Source organism: Felis catus, chromosome B1 (genome assembly GCF_018350175.1).
Source record: "Felis catus isolate Fca126 chromosome B1, F.catus_Fca126_mat1.0, whole genome shotgun sequence".
Classification (NCBI taxonomy): domain Eukaryota; kingdom Metazoa; phylum Chordata; class Mammalia; order Carnivora; family Felidae; genus Felis; species Felis catus.
Genome location: NC_058371.1, coordinates 21,514,797 through 21,539,798, shown reverse-complemented (window position 1 = coordinate 21,539,798; position 25,002 = coordinate 21,514,797). Strand labels below are relative to the sequence as shown.

Here is a 25,002-nt window from a genome sequence, read left to right as displayed (position 1 = left end):
TTTTTAAAAAGAATGAAATCTTGAGTTTTGCCATGACATGGATGGAACTAGAGTGTATTTTGCTAAGCGAAATAAGTCACAGAAAGACAAATACCATATGATTTCACTCATGTGGAATTTAAGAAACAAAACAGAGCATATGAGAAGGGGGGCAGAGAGAAGAGAGGGAAACCACAAGAGACTCTTAATGGTAGAGAACAAACTGAGGGTTGATGGAGGGAGGTGGGTGGGGAGACGGGCTAGTTGGGTGATGGGTACTGAAGAGGACACTTGTTTTGATGAGCAATGGGTGTTGTATGTAGGTCAAGAATCACTGAATTCTGAAACCAGTATTGCACTGTATGTTAACTAGAATTTAAGTAAAGATGTGACCAAAAAAAAATTGGTAAAAAAATGAGGTAATTCTTAAACATTGCATACTACATCAAAAATAATAATATTATATTGAAAGTAGTTAAAACAAGGTAGCTCTCAAATATTGAACAGTGAAGATAAGACTTGATTAAAGGTAAAGTGTTCTATGTGGGAAACAAAAATAAACTTAGATGTCTACTTCATGTCATAATAATCCAGGTGTCCTAAATGTGATTTAAATCCAGAGTCCTAAATGTGATTAAAAAAAAAAAAAAACTTCCAAGATACTGAGAGGAATATATATGAAGATAAAATTTTGACCCTAGGTGGGGGAGGATTTTCAAAACAAGACAAACAGCACAATCTAGAATGGAAAATACTGCTACATTTCACTTCATTAAAACAAAAATACCTAATAAAATAGAAAGAAGTCTTGGAATGGCAGAAGATATTTATAATACATAGGACTTTCAAAGAATAAGTATCCAGAATAAATAGCAATGATCTGCAAAGCAAATTTGAAAAAAGACAACACAATAGAAAAATGAACAGGGAGTCTGAACAGGCCATTCAAGAGAAAAATACTCAGAAGACCAAACACATGAGAAAATGTTCAACATCACTAATAATAGGGAAATACAATTATAACCATTATGAAGTATTTAAAGTTTTTACAAATGTATTTATTCTTGAGAGAGAAAGCGAGCACGTGAGCAGGGGAGAGCAGAGAGAGAGGGAGAGAGCAAATCCCAAGCAGGCTCCATACTGTTAGTACAGAGCCCAAAGAGGGGCTCGAATTCACCAACTGTGAGATCATGACCTGAGCCGAAATCAAAAGTTGGATGCTTAACCGACTGAGCCACCCAGGTGCCCCTGAAGTACCATTTCTTATTAATTAGACTGATAAAATTAAAAACACTGACAATAACTTTTGGCAACAAAAATTCTCATACTCTTGGTAGGAATACAAATCTTTGAAAAATAGGTTAACATTATATAGTAAATTGGAGATTCACATGTCTAATAACTCAGAAATTCTCTTTAGGTATAAACTCTTGAGAAACGGAAACCTGTGCACAAGGAGACATGTTTAACAGTTTTTTACATGTCCCCAACACCTCAGTTTTTAATGCCACAACAGCTACTTGAAAATGTGTTTCTCTCTACCTGCAGCACACCTCACTTTGCCCTGTCTCAAGTGAATGACTTCCATTTTTCACAGAGGAAATGATCTATCAGAAGTAAATTTGCTCATTTATCACTACTTCACAACTAAATATGCCTTTATCTGTCTCTCACTTTTAGTTCAACAGGAATGAAGGAAACTTCCTGAGAAACTAAAGAAAGGAGTTTACAGTCCATGATTTTTCTCCAGCCGTACCCAGTAGCCCAAGAGGTGGAATGATAATGTATAATTCTGTCCTTGAGTTTTGAAGTTGGGAGTCAGACAGCTTTGAGGCTAAGTTATTAGAGGGGGCCATCTCCTTGAATGTTGAAGTTCTCTCTGACATGATTTGGAGCGATGGGGAAAATCATGAGTTAGGTTTTAGAGTCCTCTTTGATAAGTGAGTAGGAATGCCTACAGGCTGCCATTGACAAGGTGGTAAATGACAGAACCAGGGCATATCTGCCTCCATCAGTATTAGTGACTCAGAACTTACTTGCCAGATATTAGTGCCTAAGTGACGTTGGTGGCAGAGAAGAGCAGAGGGCCTTTGTCCTCTCAATGACAAAATACATGAACAAACAAAAAAACAAAATTGATAGAAGACAGGCGACCAGATTCATTTAGTTCCATAAGAATGTTAAACTCGTGGGAGTATGTTTAAGGCAAAGTTTTACTGATTAAGGAAGATTCTTGAAAATGAAAATATTCCACCCTTGGCCACATAAAATCCTTGGATAGCTTCTCCTTAATTTGTAGAATATATCACATTTGTAATGTACCCTTCTCCAAAAAGAAATACCAGAATATCTAATTATAAACTTTCATTTTCTGTTTCTTGTCAGGACATTCACATCGTCTCCAAGATTTAGGATCAATTTAATATACAGAATTGTATTCAAATATGATCTTATTAGGGTAAGCTAGTTTATACTAACAAGTAGACTTTCAGGTTTCAGTGGATTAACCCAAATAAAAGCTTATTTATTGTTTATGTAATATTTCTAGGGTTGTGTGTAGGTTGATAGAAGTCTCCTGTATGTGGCTCACCTTCACGCAGTCATTCCGAGATGTAGATTGATAGTGACTCTACCGTCTTCAATAAGTGGCTTCTAAGGTTCCCCAGAGTGTCAACAAATGAGTTAACCAAAAAGGTGGTGATAGTGGTTGTTGGTGGTGGTGGTGGAGCATAGAGGAATACACAGGGACAGTTTCACGGGCCAGGCTTGGAAGTGGCACGTGTCACTTCTAAACTGAGTCAGATGGGTCATATCTAAGTGCCAGAGATCCTGGGAAATGTACTCTAGCTGTATGCCTAGGAAGAAGGATTAATGACTTCATTAATATAATTAATATATATTTGTACCACCAATTACTTCAAACTTTTTAATTCTCATTATAGGAACTGATAGCTCCTCAAGTTTAAATGGAATTTTAATTGGAAGTATGTGTATTAAATATCACAATGTTAGGTGTAGACTTTATGTTGTCCTCAGGTAATCTGAGTAAATTGCAGTCTGCAAAAATAAATGTCACTGCATTGATGAAACCTAAAGAGTAAAGGAGAATCTGCCTCCCTACCTCAAGCCTTACAAGTTTCCTTGTGGTAGGAGAAATTAGTTGGCTTAATCTCTACAACCACCACCTCTTTGAACCTGATCTGGAGCCACTTTCCAGGTGTATACTTCATAATGTGCTAGAAATTTATGAGCCTGCTATGGTTCCTGCAAAGAAACACTGCATAGTTCTGAATTTGGGGATAGCGAAGAACTTACTCTGTTTCCTTGAGCATCAGCCTTTTACTCTTTCTTCATAGGCAACTTTCTAGATGGGAATATTTAAACTTTCTCCTAGATTATGAAACTGAATCTCATATAATACTCTCTAAGTATAAAACCTTGAGAATGAAGTTAGAAACTATGTATTAATTATGCCTTTAAAAATGTTTATATCTCCGGGCACCTGGGTTGCTGTTGGTTAAGCATCCGACTTCAGCTCAGGTCATGATCTCATGGTTCGTGAGTTCAAGCCCCATATCAGGCTCTGTGCTGACAGCTCAGAGCCTGGAGCGTGCTTCAGATTCTTTGTCTCCCCTGTCTCTGCCTCTCTACTGCTCACACTCAAAAATAAATAAACATTTTTAAAAATTGGGTTCAGTTTTAATGTTCTGCCACAGTCTGTCTTTGTAACAGTAACTGAGTCATTTAACCTTTCAGGGTTATCACTCTTCTTGAATGTCATAGGAATCTATGACTTCTATGAAATGTCATAGATAGCATGATTGATTTGAATTTGTAAGGCCCATTTCAGCTATATAGTTCTTTAATCTTAACATCACTCTATTCTTCTTAATATTTTGATTATTACTAGTAGTTGCTTTAATCTTGTTCCCATCTTTTAATCCTCTCTAAACTTCATTTTTTGAAGTTTTTATTTTTATTCCATTAATTAACATGCTATATTAATGTTTCAGGTGTACATAGCAATTCAACATTCCATACATTACCTGGTGCTCATCACAGCAAATGCACTCCTTAATCCCTATCACCAATTTCACCCGCACCCCTGCCTACCTCCCCTCTGGGAACCAACAGTTTGTTCTCCAAAATTAAGAGTCTGTTTCTTGATTTATCTCTCTCTTTCTATTTTTTCCCTTTGCTTGTTTGTTTTGTTTATTAAATAACACATATAAGTGAAATCATCTGGTATTTGTCTTTCTCTGACTTATTTCGCTTAGCATTATACCCTCTAGCTCTGTCCATATCATTGCAAATGGCAAGATTTCATTTGGCTGAACAATATTCCATTGTATATATGTTTTAAATCCGTTTTATAAATTAAAACATTAGTTTATAAACTTTGTCCCAGATAATGCTTTTTAAGCTTTTATTCTTATTTATTCAAGGGACATTTAAGTTCTCTCAGAAAATAAAATGCCAGTGTGTTGGGAATAAACTGCCAAAACTAAGTAATATTATACAAACTTGTTAATCCTTTTCAATAATAATTTCTACAATTGAAAAATTGAATTGTTTTTAAGATTTTATACATTTAGTGCTTTTTTCTTATTCTCTTTTTGAAGTTGCTTTTGCTAAATTGAAAAGGTATGTAAATATTGTACAGTTGACCCCTGAACAATTCAGGGGTATGGGTACCAACCTCCTGTGCAGTCAAAATTCTACATATGACTTTTGACTCCTTCCAAACTTAATACCCTACTGTTTACCAGAAGCCTTACTGATAATATAAATAGTTGATTAACACATATTTTGTATGTGATATGTATTATGTGCAAATATTATAATATGCATACACTTTATTCTGACAACAAGGTACGCTAGAGAAAAATGTTACTAACAAGATCATAAGGACCTGGGGAAGATGGTGGCATAGGAGGACCCTGGGCTCTCTGTGTCCTGCTGATTGCTTAGATTCCACCCACATCAGCCTAAATAACCCAGAAAACTACCAGAAGACTAGCAGAATGGACTCACTGGAGAAAGCGTAGACAAGAGGCCCATGGAAGACAGTAGGAAGGGCAGAGAGATAGTGCATGCTACAAGGACTGGCAGGAGGGAGCCGGGGCGGTGGAGGGGCAGCCTACCCGGCAAGACAGACCCCTGAAGTCTGGCTTGCAAAAACAGAGGGGCTGGACTCTATGAGTTCTGACAGCCAGCGGGACTTAACATCTGGAATGTTAAAAGTCAACAGCTCTGCTCTCAGGTAGTGGGGAGGGCGAGAGGACACCGGGAGGGAGAGTTGTTGAGCCCTGGAAGACAGAGCTCAGCTTGGCAGGGGAATAAAGGGGCTGGTAAGCACCATTTCCCTCTCCCATACCCCAGCCGAAATCCCAAAGGGAACCAGTTCCCATCACCAAACTTGCTTGCACCGTGCAAACGCCCAATGCTGTGCTTCTGTGGATCCATCCCTCCGATGGGCCTACCTCTTTCCCGGTGCTGCAGGGCCCCTCCCACAGGGGACCACCAGGGGCAAAGCGAGCTAAGCCTGCCCCTCCTTCCCCTGTGTACCTTGCGAATCTACCCTGGCTAATATGCCAAATCCCATCGAAGCAACACCACAAGTCTGGCAGTGTACAAGTAGCCCAGGCATGGGCCACACCACTCCACAGTGAGTCCTGCCCCTGGGTAAAGGGAAGATAAGGTACTCACCAGTCTGACTGTGGCCCAGCAGTGGGCTGGGGGCAGACATCCAGTCTGACTGCAGCCCTGCCCACCAACACAAGTTACTCCAGACAGCACAGGGGAAGTGCTCTGCACTTTGGAGCCACCCCAGGGACTACCCATAATGAGGAAACGGAAGAACTCTCCTCAAAAGAAACTCCAGGAAGTAGCAACAACTAATGAATTGATCAAAAACGATTTAAGCAATATAATGGAACAAGAATTTAGAATAATAGTCATAAAGTTAATCGCTGGGCTTGAAAAAAGCATAGAGGACAGCAGAGAATCTATTGCTACAGAGATCAAGGGACTAAGAAATAGTCATGAGGAGCTAAAAAATGCTGTAAATGAGGTGCAAAATAAAATGGAGGTGGCCATAGCACAGGTTGAAGAAACAGAGGAGAGAATAGATGAATTAGAAGATAAAATTATGGAAAAAGAGGAAAGTGACAAAAAGATAAAAAAATCCAGGAGTATTAGGGGAGAATTAGAGAACTAAGTGATGCAATCAAATGGAACAATATCCGTATCATAGGAATTACAGAGGAAGAAGAAGTGAGAGAAAGGGGCTGAAGGTGTACTTGAACAAATCATAGCTGAGAAGTTCCCTGATCTGGAGAAGGAAACAGGCATTGAAATCCAGGAGGCACACAGAACTCCCTTCAGAGGTAACTTGAATCGATCTTCTGCATGACATATCATACTGAAACTGGCAAAATACAAGGATAAAGAGAGAATTCTGAAAGTAGCTAGGGATAAACAGGCTCTGACTTACAAAGGGAGACACATAAGAGTAGTGGCAGACCTATCTACTGAAACTTGGCAAGCCAGAAAGGAACTGCAGGAAATCTTCAATGTGATGAACAGAAAAAAATATACAGCTGAGAATCCTTTATCCAGCAAGTCTGTCATTCAGAATAGGAGAGATAAAGGTTTTCCCAGACAAAAACAGAAGGAATTCATCACCACTAAACCAACTCTGCAAGAGATCCTAAAGGGGATTCTGTGAGTGAAATGTTGCAAGGACCACAAAGTACCAGAGACATCACTGCAAGCATGAAACCTACAGACATCACAATGACTCTAAACCCTTATCTTCCAATAATAGCAATGAATGTAAATGGACTAAATGTTCCAACCAAAAGACATATGGTATCAGAATGGATAAAAAAACAAGACCCATCTATTTGCTGTCTACAAGAGAGTCATTTTAGACCTGAGGACACCTTCAGATTGAAAGTGAGGGGATGGAGAACTATCTATCATGCTACTGGAAGTCAAAAGAAAGCTGGAGTAGCCATACTTGTATCAGACAAACTAGACTTTACATTAAAGGTTGTAACGAGATGAAGAAGGGGCATTATATAATAATTAAGGGTCTATCCATCTGGAAGAGCTAACAATTATAAATGTCTATGCACCGAATACAGGAGTCCCCAAATATATAAAACAATCACAAACGTAGGCAACCTTATTGATAAGAATCTGGTAATTGCAGGGGACTTTAATACCCCTCTTACAACAATGGGTAGATCATCTAGACACAGGATCAATAAAGAAACAAGGGCCCTGAATGATAACATTGGATCAGATGGATTTGACATATATATATAGAACTCTGCATCCCATAGCAACAGAATATACTTCCTTCTCGAGTGCACGTTCAGTATTCTCCAAGATAGATCACATACTGGGTCACACAACAGCCCTTAATAAGTATAAAAGAGATCATACCATGCACGCTTTCAGACCACAATGTTATGAAACTTGAAATCAACCACAGGAAAAAGTCTGGAAAACCTCCAAAAGCATGGAGATTAAAGAACACCCTACTAAAGAATGAATGGGTCAGCCAGGCAATTAGAGAAGAAATGTAAAAATATATGAAAACAAATGAAAATGTAAATCCAACAATCCAAACGCTTTGGGATGCAGCAAAGGCAGACCTGAGAGGAAAATACATTGCAATCCAGGCCTATCTTAAGAAACAAGAAAAATCCCAAATCAAAAATCTAACACCTAAGGAAATAGAAGGAGAACAGCAGATACCCCAAACCCAGCAGAAGAAAAGAAATAATAAATATCAGAGCAGAAATAAACAATATAGAATCTAAAAAAACTGTAGAGCAGATCAATGAAACCAAGAGTTGGTTTTTTGAAAAAATGAACATAATTGATAAACCTCTAGCCAGGCTTCTCAAAAAGAAAAGGGAGATGACCCACATAGATAAAATCATGAATGAAAATGGAATTATTACAACCAATCCCTCAGAAATACAAGCAGTAATCAGGGAATACTATGAAAAACTATATGCCAACAAACTGGACAACCTGGAAGAAACGGACAAATTCCAAGCACCCACACACTTCCAAAACTCAAACAGGAAGAAATAGAAAACTTGAACAGACCCATAACCGGCAAAGAAATTGAATAAGTTATCAAAAATCTCTCAACAAATAAGAGTCCAGGACCAGATGGCTTCCCAGGTGAATTCTACCAACATTTGAAGCAGAGATAATACCTATCCTTCTCAAGCTATTCCAAAAAACAGAAAGGGAAGGAAAACTTCCAGACTCATTCTGTGAAGCCAGCATTACTTTGATTCCCAAACCAGACAGAGACCCAGCAAAAAAAAAAGAACTACAGGCCAATATCCCTGATGAATATGGATGCAAAAATTCTCAGTAAGACACTAGCAAATCGAATTCAACAGCATATAAAATGAATTATTCACCATGATGAAGTGGAATTCATTCCTGGGCTGCAGGGCTGGTTCAACATTCGCAAATCAATCAATGTGATACATCACATTAATAAAAGAAAAGAACCGTATGATCCTGTCAATCGATGCAGAAAAAGCATTTGACAAAATTCAGCATACTTTCTTAATAAAAACCCTTGAGGAAGTCAGGATAAAAGGAATATACTTAAAGATCATAAAAGCCATTTATGAAAAGCCAACAGCTAATATCATCCTCAGGTGGGAAAAACTGAGAGCTTTCCCCCTGAGATCAAGGACACGACAGGATGTCCACTCTCACTGCTGTGGTTTAACATAGTGTTGGAAGTTCTAGCATCAGCAATCAGACAACAAAAGGAAATCAAAGGCATCCAAATTGGCAAAGATGAAGTCAAGCTTTCACTTTTTGCAGATGACATGATATTATACATGGAAAATCCAATAGACTCCACCAAAAGTCTGCTAGAACTGATACATGAATCCAGCAAAGTTGCAGGATAGAAAATCAATGTACGGAAATCAGTTGCATTCTTATACACTAACAATGAAGCAACAGAAAGACAAATAAAGAAACTGATCCCATTCACAACTGCACCAAGAAGCATAAAATACCTAGGAATAAATCTAACCAAAGACGTAAAAGATCGGTGTGCTGAAAACTATAGAAAGCTTATGAAGGTAATTGAAGAAGATATAAAGAAATGGAAAGACATTCCCTGCTCATGGATTGGAAGAATAAATATTGTCAAAATGTCAATACTACCCAAAGCAATCTACACATTCAATCAATCCCAAACAAAATTGCACCAGCATTGTTCTTGAAGCTAGAGTAAGTAATCCTAAAATTTGTATGGAACCACAAAAGACCCCGAATAGCCAAAGTAATTTTGAAGAAGAAGACCAAAGCGGGAGGCATCACAATCCCAGTCTTTAGCCTCTACTACAAAGCTGTCATCATCAAGACAGCATGGTATTGGCACAAAAACAGACACCTAGACCAATGGAATAGAATAGAGACTCCAGAATTGGACCCACAAAAGTATGGCCAACTAATCTTTGACAAAGCAGGAAAGAATATCCAATGGAAAAAAGCCTCTTTAACAAGTGGTACTGGGAGAACTAGACAGCAACATGCAGAAGAATTTGAAACTAGACCACTTTCTTACACCATTCACAAAAATAAACTCAAAATGGATAAAGAACCTGAATATGAGACAGGAAACCATCAAAACCCTAGAGGAGAAGCAGGAAAAAACCTCTCTGACCTCAGCCACAGCAATTTCTTACTTGACACATCTCCAAAGGCAAGGGAATTAAAAGCAAAAATGAACTATTGGGACCTCATCAAGATAAAAAGCCTCTGCACTACAAAGGAAACAACAAAACTAAAAGGCACCCAATGGAATGGGAAAAGATATTTGCAAATGACATATCAGACAAAGGGCTAGTATCCAAAATCTATAAAGAACTCACCAAAAACTCCACACCCGAAAAACAAATAATCCAGTGAAGAAATGGGCAGAAAACATGAATAGACATCCAGATGGCCAACAGGTACATGAAAAGGTGCTCAACGTCACCCCTCATTAGGGAAATACAAATCAAAACCACACTGAGATACCACCTCATGCAGGTCAGAGTGGCTAAAATGAACAAATCAGGAGACTATAGATGCTGGAGAGGATTTGGAGAAACGGGAACCCTCTTGCACTGCTGGTGGGAATGCAAACTGCTGCAGCCAGTCTGCAAAACAGTGTGGAGGTTCCTGAAAAAATTAAAAATAGATCTACCCTATGACCCAGCAATTGCACTGCTAGGAATTTACCCAAGGGGTACAGGAGTGCTGATGCATAGGGGCACTTGTACCCAAATGTTTATAGCAGCACTTTCAACAATAGCCAGATTATGAAAAGAGCCTAAATGTCCATCAACTGATGAATGGATAGAGAAATTGTGGTTTATGTACACAATGGAATACTACTTGGCAATGAGAAAGAATGAAATATGGCCTTTTGTAGCAACATGGATGGAACTAGAGATTGTTACACTAAGTGAAATAAGTCATACAGAGAAAGACAGATACCATATGCTTTCACTCTTATCTGGATCCTGAGAAACTTAACAGAAGACCATGGGGGAGGGGAAGGGAAGAAAAAAAGTTAGGGAGGGAGGCAAACCATAAGAGACTCTTAAAAACTGAGAACAAACTGAGGGTTGATGGGGGGTGGGAGGGAAGGGAAGGTGGGTGATGGGCATTGAGGAAGGCACCTGTTGGGATGAGCAGTGGGTGTTGGATGGAGACCAATTTGACAATAAACTTCATAATAAAAAAAAAAAGATCATAAGGCAGAGAAAATACATTTACAGTGCTACTTCAGAAAAAAAAAATCTGTGTATTGGTGAACCTGTGTTCAGGTGTGAACTGTATATCCCGCCACTCAGAATTAATAATTGTTAACATTTTGATATTTTTTCTAGTTTTCTTTCAGAGATAACTACCATCTATGTGTGCTATCTTTTTTAATAGCAATATTGAGGAACATTGGCCTCTAGTAGAGTTTCTCTTCACTTTTTTTTAATAAACCTATAGTTTTCAGACAAAAACTGACAATGTGGTAGGAAGTTTACATTTAAACAAAGTTTTCAAGGAAGACTAACACATGCCTAGAAAGGTTTTATAATGGATTTTTAGATGCAGGTCTAGACTGTGTCAAGAACTAATGGATCTCGTGACTGAAGACAGCTTTTCAGGTATCAGGTAATTCTTAGGATTAGAAAAAGTCTTGTTTTGTGTTCTAAAGTGAACCACTGTGCCAGTGTGAATGTTTAATGTCCTGAGACCAGGGCTTTTGAAATCATTCAACTTTTAAAGTGCTTCTGTGAACTTGTGCTGTCAGTGCTGCGACCAGTGGCTTTAGGGTTCAAAATTCAAGTAACAGAGAGGCTCCAAGACTCTTCCATTCTGAGAGCATGGGCCTTTCTTTCCCTACTTTCCCACTTTCTGTACCACTTCTTTCCCTCCCCAAGTGCCTTGGCCAATGGCTCGGATGAGCAAGCTGCTATTTATAACTTTATAATTGAAAAAGAAGCGTGTTAACGTCAAGAGTTAACACTGCTAAGACAGAACAGTGGGCCTGTATGTGCTCCGATAGAAGACTTTCCCTCCTCAACCAGTTTCCATCCCACAAGTGGCAGCTGGTGATTTATTAACTCACTTAGTTCTTTCCTGGGAATAGCATTAAGCTCAGGCAAGGAACACCTTGGGTGATAAGTTTCAGGCATTTTAAATAGTTTCTTACAGTCCTCATTTAGGTCACTGGTGACATTTTTCTTTTAAGATAAAATATTCTGGACGTAGAACAAAATCATCATTAAGTTGTTCTTTCCGTTGTGACACCATTTTCCCAGTCAGGCCCCAAATTTTAATAAAAATGATCCTACCTATCTCCCTTCGTACTCCCATCCCTTGTACCCACAAATTACATACCAGTGATTACCAAAAACTACACTACACACACGCTACACTGTAAAAATGCAGCGTTAGCACTTTGGGGAAGCAGGCTGTGGGGTGTGGAGATGGTCTTTGAAGATCTACAGTATCTTCTGCTGTCCCACACACCCATTCTGCAGGTTTTGTCCTTCCTGGAAGGCCTTCTGCTTTTCTCAGCAAAACCCAGAATGAGCTGCCTTGCACCGCTTCTCCCCCTTCCCCTCCACTGGGATGGGTGTGCAAACTACATGGCGTGGACGGGCTTTACTTGGGCTGCTGTAGAGCACAGCACACTGTGCTGACTCTTCAAAGGACATCCTCTCAAGCCACTCCTGTGGTGTCAAGGCAAGTAGAACTCCCTCCTCCCCACTTGAAGCCTGCAGTCAGGTATGACAGGGGCCGGTACTCGGGAGAGTGCATTCTTGTCATCTCTTTGCCACCATCCTCTGAAAGGCAGGAATGCCACATCAGCCTTTCCTCAGAGAAGGGTATGACCCCCTCCCCCCTGCTGTGGGCACTTGATATTGGCTTCCTTGGTGGGGACCAGGTCGTCCTCGTCAGATTTTTTCCATTTCATCAGGAACATGAGTTCTCCGCTGGAGTCTGTAGCTCCAGTAATCTGCTCCATCCAGCTCCAAACCACTGGCAAAGTCCCATGGCTTTTCTGACTCTTCTTTCTTCTTCTTTGGTTTGTTCTCTCCCTTATTTTCAGAGCCAGAGTCAATTTTGTGCTTGCCTTCCTCTGATTTATCTGTCCCATGTACTGTTTTCTGTGACTGTAGAAACTGGGCATTGAGGTCAGGGCAGTCCGGGTTGTCTTCTGACTCCCATGTGTTGTCCTCCTCTCACGACCCCTTGCACTTCAGGAGTATCCCCTTTGCCTTTTCCACTCCATGTTTGGGAACCTTTTACACCCATGAATTCTTCCCCCTCTTCTAGCACCTCCTCCACTTTCTTCTTAATTGGTTTCTTCCCCACAGTGCCCGCCAGCTTTCTGGTCTAAAGGGTGATGCTGCTCAGAGCTGTGCCCAAGAGCATGAGAGGAAACTTTGCCACACTGGTGGTGTGTCAGGCCAGTGGGGAAAGTGGCCTCCAGAAAAGAAACAAACCTCTTCACTTTTTAAAGCTTGTTTTTGTCTTAGCAATAGAAACAAAGGTCAATACGACATGATGGTTGAGATGTAGTCTTTGGAGTCAGAATACCTAGATTTGAATCTCAAGTCTTTCACTGCAGAACCTTGCCAAAGCTAATTAAGTTTACATGCCTATGCCTCACTTTCCTCATCTGTAAAGTAGGGATAGTAATAGTACCTACATTACAGAATTATTAAGAGAGCTTAAAATGGTCAGGCACATAGGAAGGTCTTGCTATGTGTTAACTTTTTCTTTTTTTTTTTTTTTTTAATGTAATTAGATAGCGACTTTGTGTGTGGATAGCAGCACAGTTACTATGTCAGGTAACCTTCAGATCTACCCTTCATTGTCCTGCTTGTAATGCTGGTGTTGGAACTTGCCAACATTTCTCTTTTGCCAGTAGAGCTTGCAGCAGGGAACTGTAGGAGAAGTGGTTTCTTTCTCGGACACTGGCGTACCTCCCTTCTTGTTCCTGGGGCAGCACCGTGAAACACCCAGTGACACTCATCTTCAAGCTGTTCTGTGCCAGGGGCCAGTCAGAAGATGGAAACCACATGGTAATTTGAATGCATAATGTTCAATATGAAGAATTATTAACTATTTATGATAGGAAAGCTACTGAGAAGGAATCAAAATTCAAAAGAATATTCTAGGGCCAAGAGAGAGAACCTAAGGAAAAAACAAACTTGGAAGGGCAGCTGCCTCCCCAGGTTGGGATTTAGGCCTCGTGAGAAAAAGCGTGTTCACAGCAAGAGCTTTTCCGCAGTGGCTGGGCTGAGGCTGGCAGACAGGGAAATACCAGCTAGAACTGGCAACCTGGAAGTCACCTGCTGGTGTGCCCTTGGGCCAGTGTTGGCAGACAGGGAACCATGTGATGGAATGTGCTTGCAGGAGATCTCCCACTGGGATGCAAGTAGGCCAAGGCTGGTTGGTGGGCAGGGAACTTGAAATTGTGACTGGTAAGCGGGCCTACCCCTCCACAGGGATCTAGGTAGGCCAAAGACTCTAGGACTGATCTTACTTAATGTTCGCTTGTTTGTTTGTTTATAAAGGATCCGACAGAGAGGGTTCCTCCCAACTCAGATCTGCCAGTATTCGAGTTCCTCCAGAATAAAATGCCAGCTTGAGGGAAATGACCTGCCAGAACATTTTTAAGACCTGTATAAGTGAGTAGAGAAAAAGGGCCGATGAGTCACTCTGTGGTTGGTGTTCTGGACTGAATGTTTGTGTCCCCCCGAAATTTATATGTTAAAACTCTAGCCCCTCGTGTGGCTGTATTTGGAAACAGCATCTCTAAGAAAGTCATAAGGTTAAATGACGTCATAAGGGTAGGCTCCTGGTCTGATAGGATAAGTGTCCTTATAAGAAGAGACACAAAGAGAGGGAGCTCACTCACACTTTCTGAGTGTGCCCACACACCGAGGACAGACCATGTGAGGATTCCGGAAGAAGGTGACCATCTGCCATCCAGAAAGACTTCTCACCAGAAACTTTCTGTGCTGGCACCTCCATCTTGGACTTCTAGCTTCCAAAACTACGAGAAAATGAATTTCTGTTTAAGCCGTCCAGTCTGTGGTATTTTGTTATGGCAGCCTGAGCTAACTAATACAACTGGGTAAGTTCAAGGTGATTCATTTAGGGTAAAATAGTAGACTATCAATGGTGTGTTATGTTCATTTCTTTGACTTGCAACCTAGAAAAACTATCTTAGAGTCATGTAGCCAGGCCTAGAAGACAGTGGCTTAGTGCACAGCTAGAGATTTTGTCATTAAGGGTCAGCCATCGCTCTTAGGAAATAAATGAAATACCTACCACATACCATATAATCTAGATGTTTGGAACTGAGCCAGAAAAACTGAGAGAAAGGTGCTAGAGTATGAGGCAGATGGGAGCCTCAAGGAAATACCAGGCCATCGGAATAGTTTTATCATCTTGAACATATTTAGAAACTTCCAACTTACAGTGCCACAGAGGCACTTGACACGGCAAACTTTACTCATGGGGCTGAGCTGCCCTGAGACTATTTCTGGACCCTGCTGATTAACAGAGGATTCTCGATGAACTGTTTCTGTTGGCCAGGGGAGAAGGAATTGTTCTCATGTAGTTTTCATTTGTCTTTGTAATTTGTGGAGCTAGAGTTTATTTGTCCATTTGTCAGTTGAAAATGCTAAGGTTCAGAGAGCTTATTTTTCCCAAGGTTACCTAACTGGGAAGTGGTGAACATATGCCTGAAGGAGTACAAAACAATGCACTTTTATTCCAGTGTGCCAAGCTGTCTAGAGTCGAAAGAAGAACACTGGATTTGGTCCTAGACTCGGTTGCTATCTCTATGCTTGAGGAAGGTTTCTCTAAACAAAGCTAGTAACTCTTGTCTAAAATTGGGCTAATAATATATGTGCTGTTTGCTTTTTAAAAAACAATACTCCATTCCACAACTTTTTCTAAAGTCTGTGTGTATGTGTATTTCTTTAAAGCGTGAATTTTGTTTCTCTTTTTTACCCATTCTTTCTTAACTTGGTTTATTTCACCCACTTATGTATCCTCTGAATCTTACTAAAGTGCCACCTCTTTTTTCCCCCTTTTTTGAGAGAGAGAGGGAGGGAGGGAAGGAGGGAGAGCAGAAACAGGGGAGAAGGGCAGAGGGGAAGTGAGAGAATCTTTTTTTTTTTTTTTAACTTTTTTAAGTGTTTAATTTTGAGAGAGAGAGGGAGCATGAGCAGGGGAGGGGGAGAGAGAGAGAGACAGAAAGACAGACACAGAATCTGAAGAAGGATCCAGGCTCTGAGCTATCAGCACAGAGCCCAGTACAGGGCTTGAACTCACGAACCGCAAGAACATGACCTGAGCTGAAGTGGGATGTTTAACTGACTGAGCCAGCCAGGTGCCCTGAGAGGGAGAGAATCTTAAGCAGGCTCCATGCTCATTGCGGACCCTAACGTGGGGCTCTGTCCCCACAACCCAGGAATCATGACCTGAGCCGAAATCAAAAGTTGGTCACTCAGCTGACTGAGCCATCCAGGCACCCCAGTGTAGTATCACCTCTTAATCTACCATATCCTTTTTTAATAGCTATACACTACTCCATTATTTAACTATTATCTCACTCATGGAAATTTTGATTGTTTCTATTTTTTCAATATCAGAAACATTGCTACAGTGAATATCAGGTTTCTATGTAGACACACATGTTAAATTGCTAGGTCCATCGCTACTAAATTTTAATAGCAACTATTGAATTGTTCTTCAAAATGGTTGCATCCAAATATACTTCATCCCGATCGTCATGAACTTCTAGTGTCCCCTTTACTTAATATTATCAAATTTGATTGTTTCCAATTCGAGTGTGAAAAAATGATTTGTCATGATTGTTACAAATTACATTTCTAAAAAAAAAGTTCCATTTCTGTGATTACTGGTGACGTAGAGAATTTTTTTGTTTATAGTTTCCTGGAAATTGCCTTCTAATGTCTTCACCAATTTTTGTTTTTTATTGACTTCTAGGACATGGCAAAATTTAAATCCTGTTCCTACTTTATAGGTCATAAATGTTTTCTCTCATCTCAGGCCTTTAAAATATATTTACAGACCTATAAACTTAAACACATATATCATTTTCTTCGTAACACATATGTGACCATACTGTCCCTATTGTTCTTGCCTTTTAGACCGATATTATATTAAGACGTTATTATATCGATAAATCATAGATCTCTGATTCTTATCTTATGTTTAGGTGCTATTCCAAACTATGGATATAATGTAATTTATGTTTAATATTGTTTATTTCATTTTCAGTGCTTTTTAAAAATCAGATTTGATAGGGGTTTATTTTATTGGTCTTTTCAAATAATACTTTTTAAAATTAAATTTATTTACTGTTTTATTGTTTTACTTCTGCTTTTATCTTTAGTAATTATTCCCTTCTATTTTCTTCAAATTTATCTTAATTTATTTTTTGGATTATTGTATTGAATACATAGTTTATTTACTTTAAATTCTTATTTTAAATTCTGACTTTAAATACATTTAAGGTTATTAATTTTCCCCTGTCAGTAATGGCTTTGACCAAATTACACAGATTGTTAATTGTAAATCCCTAAGTGTCATTTATTTTCAAAAAGCTTGTAATCTCAGTTTTAATTTCTTTTTTAACCCAAGAATTGCCCAATTGTGTAATAGTACATCTTAAATTTCCCAAAGTGGTCTTTTTTATGTTGGGTTTTTTGCTAATAACTTTTAGCATTTTTCCATATGAGGAAAGGAATAAAACTTGAATGATTTTTTAAAATGACACATATACAACTTTCAAAAATATAGTACATAGATAATATAATGCATAGCTATAGATGCACTGACAGCTTAAAAAATAAACTGTTAGCGTATATACCTCTGTCATAATTCACTCTTCCCCAAAGAGATAACCACTGTTCTAAACTTGATTTTTATCATTCTTGTGCAAGTTTTCATAATATTATTATAAGTGAATGTACCCTTGAATAATATATACTGATTTTATAGTATCTTTTTCTAGTTTGTATTTTTACTTAATATTATCTTTAAAAACCTTATCTGTATTGATACAGGTACTCCTGGTAAATTTATTTTTCCTATTCTCTAATAGTCTATGAATATTTCATTGAGCCTATATAACTTCCACATTTTTATCTTATTGATATTTTTATGAAGAATAATATATGATCAGTTCATATATTTTGTTTATTAAAAACAAATAAACATCTTATTTGTTTTGTTACACAAATTTTTTTCTTACATGATTTTGTCATTTGACCTATCCATTTCTAGTAGAGATTTGTTGACATCTCAGCCATGATTGTGAATTGGTCAAATTGCATTTTTCTAACCGGTTTTCCATTATAGAATTTTAAACTATTTTGCCTTATGTGTGTAATAGCTTCTTGGTGAATTTTTCTTTGCCCCATTTAATGCTTTTGGCCCTTAATTTTGTGCATTTTCAAGAATTCTTGGCAATGTTTAATTCTGGCTCTTGTAAGGAACATTTATATGACTTCTTAAAAATACAATGTGAGAGTTGCTTTTTTTTTTTTTTTTTTTTACTGTTTATTTATTTTTGAGAGAGACAGAGACAGAGTGTGAGCAGGGGTGGGACGGAGAGAGAGGGAAACACAGAATCTGAAGCAGGCTCCAGGCTCTGAGCTGTCAACACAGAACCCGACGTGAGCCTCGAACTCATGAACCATGAGGTGGTGACCTGAGCTGATGTTGGATGCTTAACTGACTAAGCCACCCAGGTGCCCCAAGAGTTGCTCTTTTTTAATGAGAGTTTAACTCACCTATATTCATTGACATATTTGCATCTGTTTTTGCTGTATTACATGAGCTTGTATAATTTTTTTCTCTTATGCCCTGACATTATATTAGTCCTTTTTTTTTTAATTCTTTTCTCTCATTCTAGTGACTTGAAAATTATACATCCTAATTCTAGTCTTCAAGTGGTTACACATGCTTTTTGTTTTGTTTATTCATTTTTGAGAGAGAGAGAGAGAGAGAGGTAACAGGGAAGGGGCAGAGAGAGAGGGAGAGAAAGAGAATACCAAACAGGCTTCACATTTTCAGCACAGAGCCCGATGTGGGGCTCGAACTCACAAACTGAGATCATGACAGGAGTCGAAATCAAGAATCAGATGCTTAACTGACTAAGCCATCCAGGTGCCCCGGTTACAGATACATTTAACAGAAATTTTTAATTTATATATCTGAAATTTGAGGATAAATCCATATCAAAAAATTTCCCATTCCACAAAAGACAAATTATTGAACATATTTTACTGTATTGCCTTCCCAGCAGCACAGTTTTGAAGTCAATTACATTGTTAATACCAGCCGATTATTGAGTTTTTAATATTATGTTTTAATTTTTAAAGGAATCATTATTTAACAATTATAATAAGTTTTATAACCACATTCATCCATTCATTTATTTAGCAAATATTGGAGAACCTGCTACAAGCCAGAGACTCTTGTAGGCTTTGGAGAGGCAGAAGTTTACCACTGTAAACAAATTCCTGCCTTTGTGGAATTTATATTAATTCAGAAGGGTACATGTAAAAATCTTGGATTTGTTAGTGTATTTATAATATGTAAAAACTAGATGAGATCATCAAGGGGGTAATCACAGATTTTAAAAAGAGATGAGGTCCAAGGACTTTGCAGAGAAGCTCCAAGAAGGAACTGCCAGAGGAGTAAAAGGAAAATCAGGAGAGTGGTATCTTGGAAACTGAGACAATTATTTCAAGGAAAAAAGAGATATCAACTGTGTCAGATGCTGTAAGATGAGAACTGAGAATTGGCCTTTGGATTTAGCAACAAAGAGGTCATTGATGCCCTTGGTAAACAGTTTTAGTGGAGTGGTAGAGGGGAGAACCTGCTGAAGGAGAGGAAGTCAGAGACAGGAAATGAATGCAGGAGAGAAGGTGGGGAAGAAGGGAAGGGTAGCTAAATGGAGAAGTGGGACAGGAAGCCTGCTAAGACGGAGGAATACCAACATGTGTAGTAGAAAAATAGTGAGTTAGGTAGGCAGGGCAAGGGAGGTACTGCTGGAGCAAAGGCCTGGAATAGACCAAAAGAGACGCGATGTACGCAGTAAACCACGACGCATATGGCCTCGTTAGAGACATGCCTTACTTACATCATCCTCCTATCAATCGTCCTCAAAATACTGAGACAATATTTGTGAAAGTGCTTTGTAAACTTGTAAAGAACCTTAAAATGTACGCTACTATAACTACACGTAGAGACTTTAGAGTAAGTGGTCAGTTGCTTTTTTTTGTTTTTAATTTTATAACTTTGTTTGATCTCGGCCCAGGAAATACTGTTGGCTGGTCTTCAGCTGTGTGTACTTACACATTGGACACACGTACCTAGCATCAAAACATTTCACCTAGAGTACTTTGGGATTTTCCCACACTGGGAATTTGATACTTAACCTTTCGACCACCCAACAAGCAAAGAAAATATTACCCCTTTTATCTTCTTAGAAGCTTTTAAATGAGCCTCAAGCCATTTGAGAAAGCCAAGTGTAGTACTTCCATGAACATCTTTTTAGCCAGAATAAAAATAGATGTGAATAAAATTTCATGATTCTTATCCTAAAAAAATATAAAATAAAAGTCTAAATTTAAAAGAGCTTTGCTGTTTGGTGTTTTATGAAAATGTTAGTACAGTTGCCAGTATCAGGTGTGACCTAATAACAAATACTCAGCCTTCTACATGAAATCAAATAAATGCTTAATCATTCTTTATTTTTAAAAATTAGTATTGATTTGATTTAATGTCAAACAGTTTTTTTAAAGAAACTAATAAGGATGAGTAATCAAAATAATTTTGGTTAATACAAATGGTTTTTATTTTTCCTTCCATTTTTCATTCTCATGGCTCTGTTTCTCACTGCTAAAAGGTAATACATTATACAGTGTTTAGATAATTGATATAATTGTTTCAAGTTACCTCTTTAGGGTATTATCAGCTTGTAGGCATCAGTTTCTCTAATTGTCAAGTAGTGAATCCTTTATCTGGCATTTAATCTTGCCTCCCTGGGAAAATCAGACTTTACCACAGGGTAAATTTTCAAATTGCTGACCTGAAGTAACATGAGACTGTGCCTTGGCAGTGAACCTTCCCTTTCTGTTATTCATTGGAAGGATAATGATGTACTCTGTTGCCTGCAGGCCCTTGTTTCACTACCTTAAGAAGTAACATCTAAGTACTAGTTGCAGAGGTCTGAGTTTGGAAATTCCAAAGAAGATAATTGCATTGACACAATATTTTTATTTCTTTTGGAAAGATGAGGTAATTAAAAAATGTAACTTTTATCATTTCTACCACTTCTTAAACCACTCATCTGGCCCATGTCAACATGACTCAGACATTCCACAAAGTTACCTAAAAGTGATCATTATTTGTTTTTATGAATACATTATGTATTTCATTTTATAGGTGTGTTTGAAATTTTTATTTCCATGTAGACTCTCCCATTTTTATAAGTAGGAAAACTGAGATTAAAATGTAGCTCACAATTTTTCAGTAAGACCAAAAAGACAAAGCTTTCTAGAGCTAGAAAAATAATTCCCTGAATGTTTTTAGCAAACTTGAAAAGAATATTTAGCAATTCCCATAAAATAATTTTCTAGGAGGTATAAAATATAATTTCCTAGGAGGAATAAAATAAAAAGGCAAATTTAAATTCTTTTACCTTCAGGTATCTCTGATTTCATTTTTCTGCTCTGTGGCTTTGCACTTACAAATAAGGTAGCTTGTGTGGCCAACCCTGAGGTCCGTGCTTGGGTAGTTTTCAGTAGCAGTTTTACAAGATCTTTTTGACACGAAAAATTCAATTATCTTCACAAAATTTGCCATATCTAAAACTTGTGCAGTGATGCCTTCCCTTAAACTTAAAATGTCTATATTTTCCTTGGCCCGCATGAAGCCAAGAAATCGTAATTGTATTAGGTTTAATACAGTTAATATTTGTCAAAGTCACATATGCTGTAGTTTCATTATTTTGAAGTTTGATGATACTTTATTTTCAGAGTGAATTTTACTATATTAATGAAAGGAAGTTGTTAGAATTTAAAACGTGTATGTGTGGGGGGGGTTTCAGGCATTTTTTTTCTGTTGCTTAGACTTTCGATTTAGAGTTTTTTATTTTGATATTTTGATATTTTGAGTATATTTTATTTTTAGGTTTTTTATTTTGAGTATAGCGATCTGTTACCAAATTTAGTTTAGGAATAACTCAGTTTTAGAACTGCAGAGCAAAAATTTGAAGACCATTATATTTTTCCCTGTAGATCATTCAGTTCAGATTTTGTAAACTGTAGGACAGTAATTACTTTTTGGCCTCCCATAGATGATGTGGGGAGATCTGTGGAAGGGGAGCACAAAGCATCTGTTTACATTCAGCAGCTCCCACCATTGAGAATGGAGGATTGGACCCAGTGTTTTCTTAACCTCACTGCAGTGTTTTGTGAAAAGGTCAGAGATACATAAAAATTTTGCTAAATTTGGAAATACAGAGCTAGGGAGAGTGCACATGTAAACATTAAACTTCAAGCCAGTAGTGGCTGTGTCTAAGACTTTGGGAAGAGATACAGAATGCAGAAGATGAAATGTGTGGAACCGTCAACCTAAGTCAATCACAGCAGTTTAGTGTCCTGCAAAATTGATAAAGGTGATTTGGAAGTGTTCCCTCCCCTGAGGCTTCCAGTCCTACAGAAGTGGCTTGTTCTAGAAGTGAATCTCTCCAAGTCTTTGTTAAACGTACATATAATTCTAACATTTTTCTCCCTTGTCCTTTATATCCCATGAGTTGTTGTTGTTGTTACTCCAAGTTGGTATGACAGACTGCAAGCTGTTGACCATAATCTCTTTTCTTCCCCCAAAATAGTTAGGGTTGTGGATGCCCAGTTCTTTTGTTTTGTTTTGTTTTGTTTCTTCTTCATTTTCCTTCATCTCTTAACACTTAGTGTGGCCATGTGACTAAGTTCTCTTCAACTGAATGTGAGCACAAGTGATTTATACCACTTCTAGGCTTGGCCAAGAAAAGTTTCTCACATGAACTTCTTGCATACCACCCCCCACCCCCTCCCGCACCTCAGGTGATAATGACGTCATCTTTAGTCTCTGAATCAGAGTTCCCTGATCCCATCCCCAACCCTGGTCCTGAGCTCTTATGAGAGTAATGAACACACTTCTGTTGTGTTTGAGCCATTACATTTGAGGAATGTAGCCTATCCTATCTTACACAGAAGAGAAAGGATTGATTGGTGAAGGCTTTGATCACTGAGAAGGGAGGAAATGATTATTTTTTGATGAAAGTGAATTAATTTTGTCAGCTGGACTGGTCTCCTATATTCTTCTCATATGAAAGCTCACCTAACTAGACACCTATTAGGTTTACCCTGACCACAGACGCTAAGACAAAGGAGCTTAATGGCTAATTGGCCACTTTTGACTTTATTAATGGAAGTGATCTCTATGATTTAATTCTAGTCTTATGGATTCCTATCTTATACCCCAGTGGCCTTATGCCAATTTTCTGGGGACTAAATTTCTTCTTTCTGAATCCAGGTTTCTCTTAACTTGGTCTACTCATCTCTTCTTTAAATAATGGCCTTAGGCCAATTTGCCTGCTGCTTGAATCTGCCTGTGTCACCTGTATTCCTGGCTGATACCACAGTCTGGGTCTTGTACTTGGTTCAGGATTATGCCAAATAAATCATATGCTCTATTTCCCTTACCTTTTCTGTTCTGGCTTCTCTTCCCTCCACTGCTGTACCCTCCTTTTTAGTCCTTCATGTAGCAAAAAGGGTAACCTACCAAATTTGAGCATCTTCTAAATCATATTTGTATTTGTGTTTTTCTCCAACAATTGCCACATACTTCTATGTTATAACTACCAGTATTCATTCAAACTGGAAAAGCTATATTCTCATCTCTCTGGCCTTCCCTAATCCATATACTGTTAAAAATTTCACCAGATGTACTGTCCATTTGTTTTTATTCCTATAATCAAAAGTTAGAATAATTTGTGAGTTTCATTAACCCTTTTTGGAAAGATATTATAGAAGCAAAAATTATTCTTTATTGTAGAAAAGAATTGGTAATATGTACTGAAAAACGCTAAGTGAAGTAATAGGCAGCTGGTAACATTGCAATTAGAGTTGACCCTTAAATAACACAGAGGTTAGGGGCACCACTGCCACCCTCAGCTGAAAGTCCCTATGTAACTTTTGACTCCTCCAAAAACTTAACTACTAATAACCTACTGTTGATTGGAAGACCTTGCCAATAACATAAGCAGGGGATTAATGCACATTTTGTGTATTATATGTATTACATACTGTATTCTTGCAATAAAGTGAGCTAGAGAAAATGTTAAAATCATAAAGAAGAGAATGTACACTTACAGAGCTGTACTGTATTTATTTTTAAAAATTGTGTAAGTGGATGTGTGCGGTTCAAACCTGTATTGTTCAAGAGTCAAGTGTACTTTAAAATTTTAAGTATGTGGAACCATTTTAAAATCCAAATATGCAGTTTTTTATATGTTGTAGTCACTTGGGAGGGGTGCCTGAAAATTGAGTGTTCTACATTTTAAGACTCAAGCCATGAATTATTTTTGCCTGCATCCCTACTTAAGAAGATATTCATTTAACCAGAATTTTTACTCTATTAAAATAATAAAATGAAAAATCTCATATGTCTTCTTATTACAACAGCTAAACTTAAGCATTTACCAGCATTAGTTTTAAAGATATGTTTGAACAACTTTTAAAAAACAGACACCCATATGGGCACCTAGGTGGCTCATTCGGTTTAGCATCCGGCTTGGCTCAGGTCATGATCTCATGGGTCCTGAGTTTGAGCCACACGTCCAGCTGTATGCTAATAGCTTGGAGCCTGCACTCTTTTTCAGATTCCATGTCTCCCTCTCTCTCTGCCCCTCCCCTGCTTGTGCTCTCTCTCTCTCTCTCTCTCAAAAATAAAAAAAAAACAACATAAAAAACAAACAAACCAGATACCCATAAGTTATGCCATACCTTTCTCACTAAAACTTTAGAGTGTCTTTTTTTTTTAATGTTTATTTTTTAGACAGAGAGAGACAGCATGAGCAGGGGAGGGGCAGAGAGAGAGACACAGAATCCCAAGCAGGCTCCAGGCTCTGAGCTGTCAGCACAGGGCGCGACGTGGGGCTCAAACCCACAAACCGCGAGATCATGACCTGAGCCGAGGTGGAACGTTCATCTGATTGAGCCACCCAGGCGCCCCTAGAGTATCTTGTATCATCTCTGTCTGGATTCCTAGTTTGGAATCAGAAGCTTCTCTTTTGATTGTGTCCTTGTTTACCACCTGAGCCAGACTCCGTCAGTATTCCTTTGCTAAAGAATCACGTTTTCA

The 25,002-nt window shown here is 38.3% G+C and overlaps 1 protein-coding gene and 1 pseudogene across 5 annotated transcripts in view; one reads left to right on the top strand and one right to left on the bottom strand.

Annotated features, from left to right (window-relative positions):
* Window positions 1-25,002, top strand: part of MICU3 (mitochondrial calcium uptake family member 3) — a 112,453-nt gene that overhangs the window by 15,213 nt on the left and 72,238 nt on the right. The window lies entirely within an intron of this gene.
* LOC102900106 lies at window positions 12,253-13,621 on the bottom strand (annotated as a pseudogene).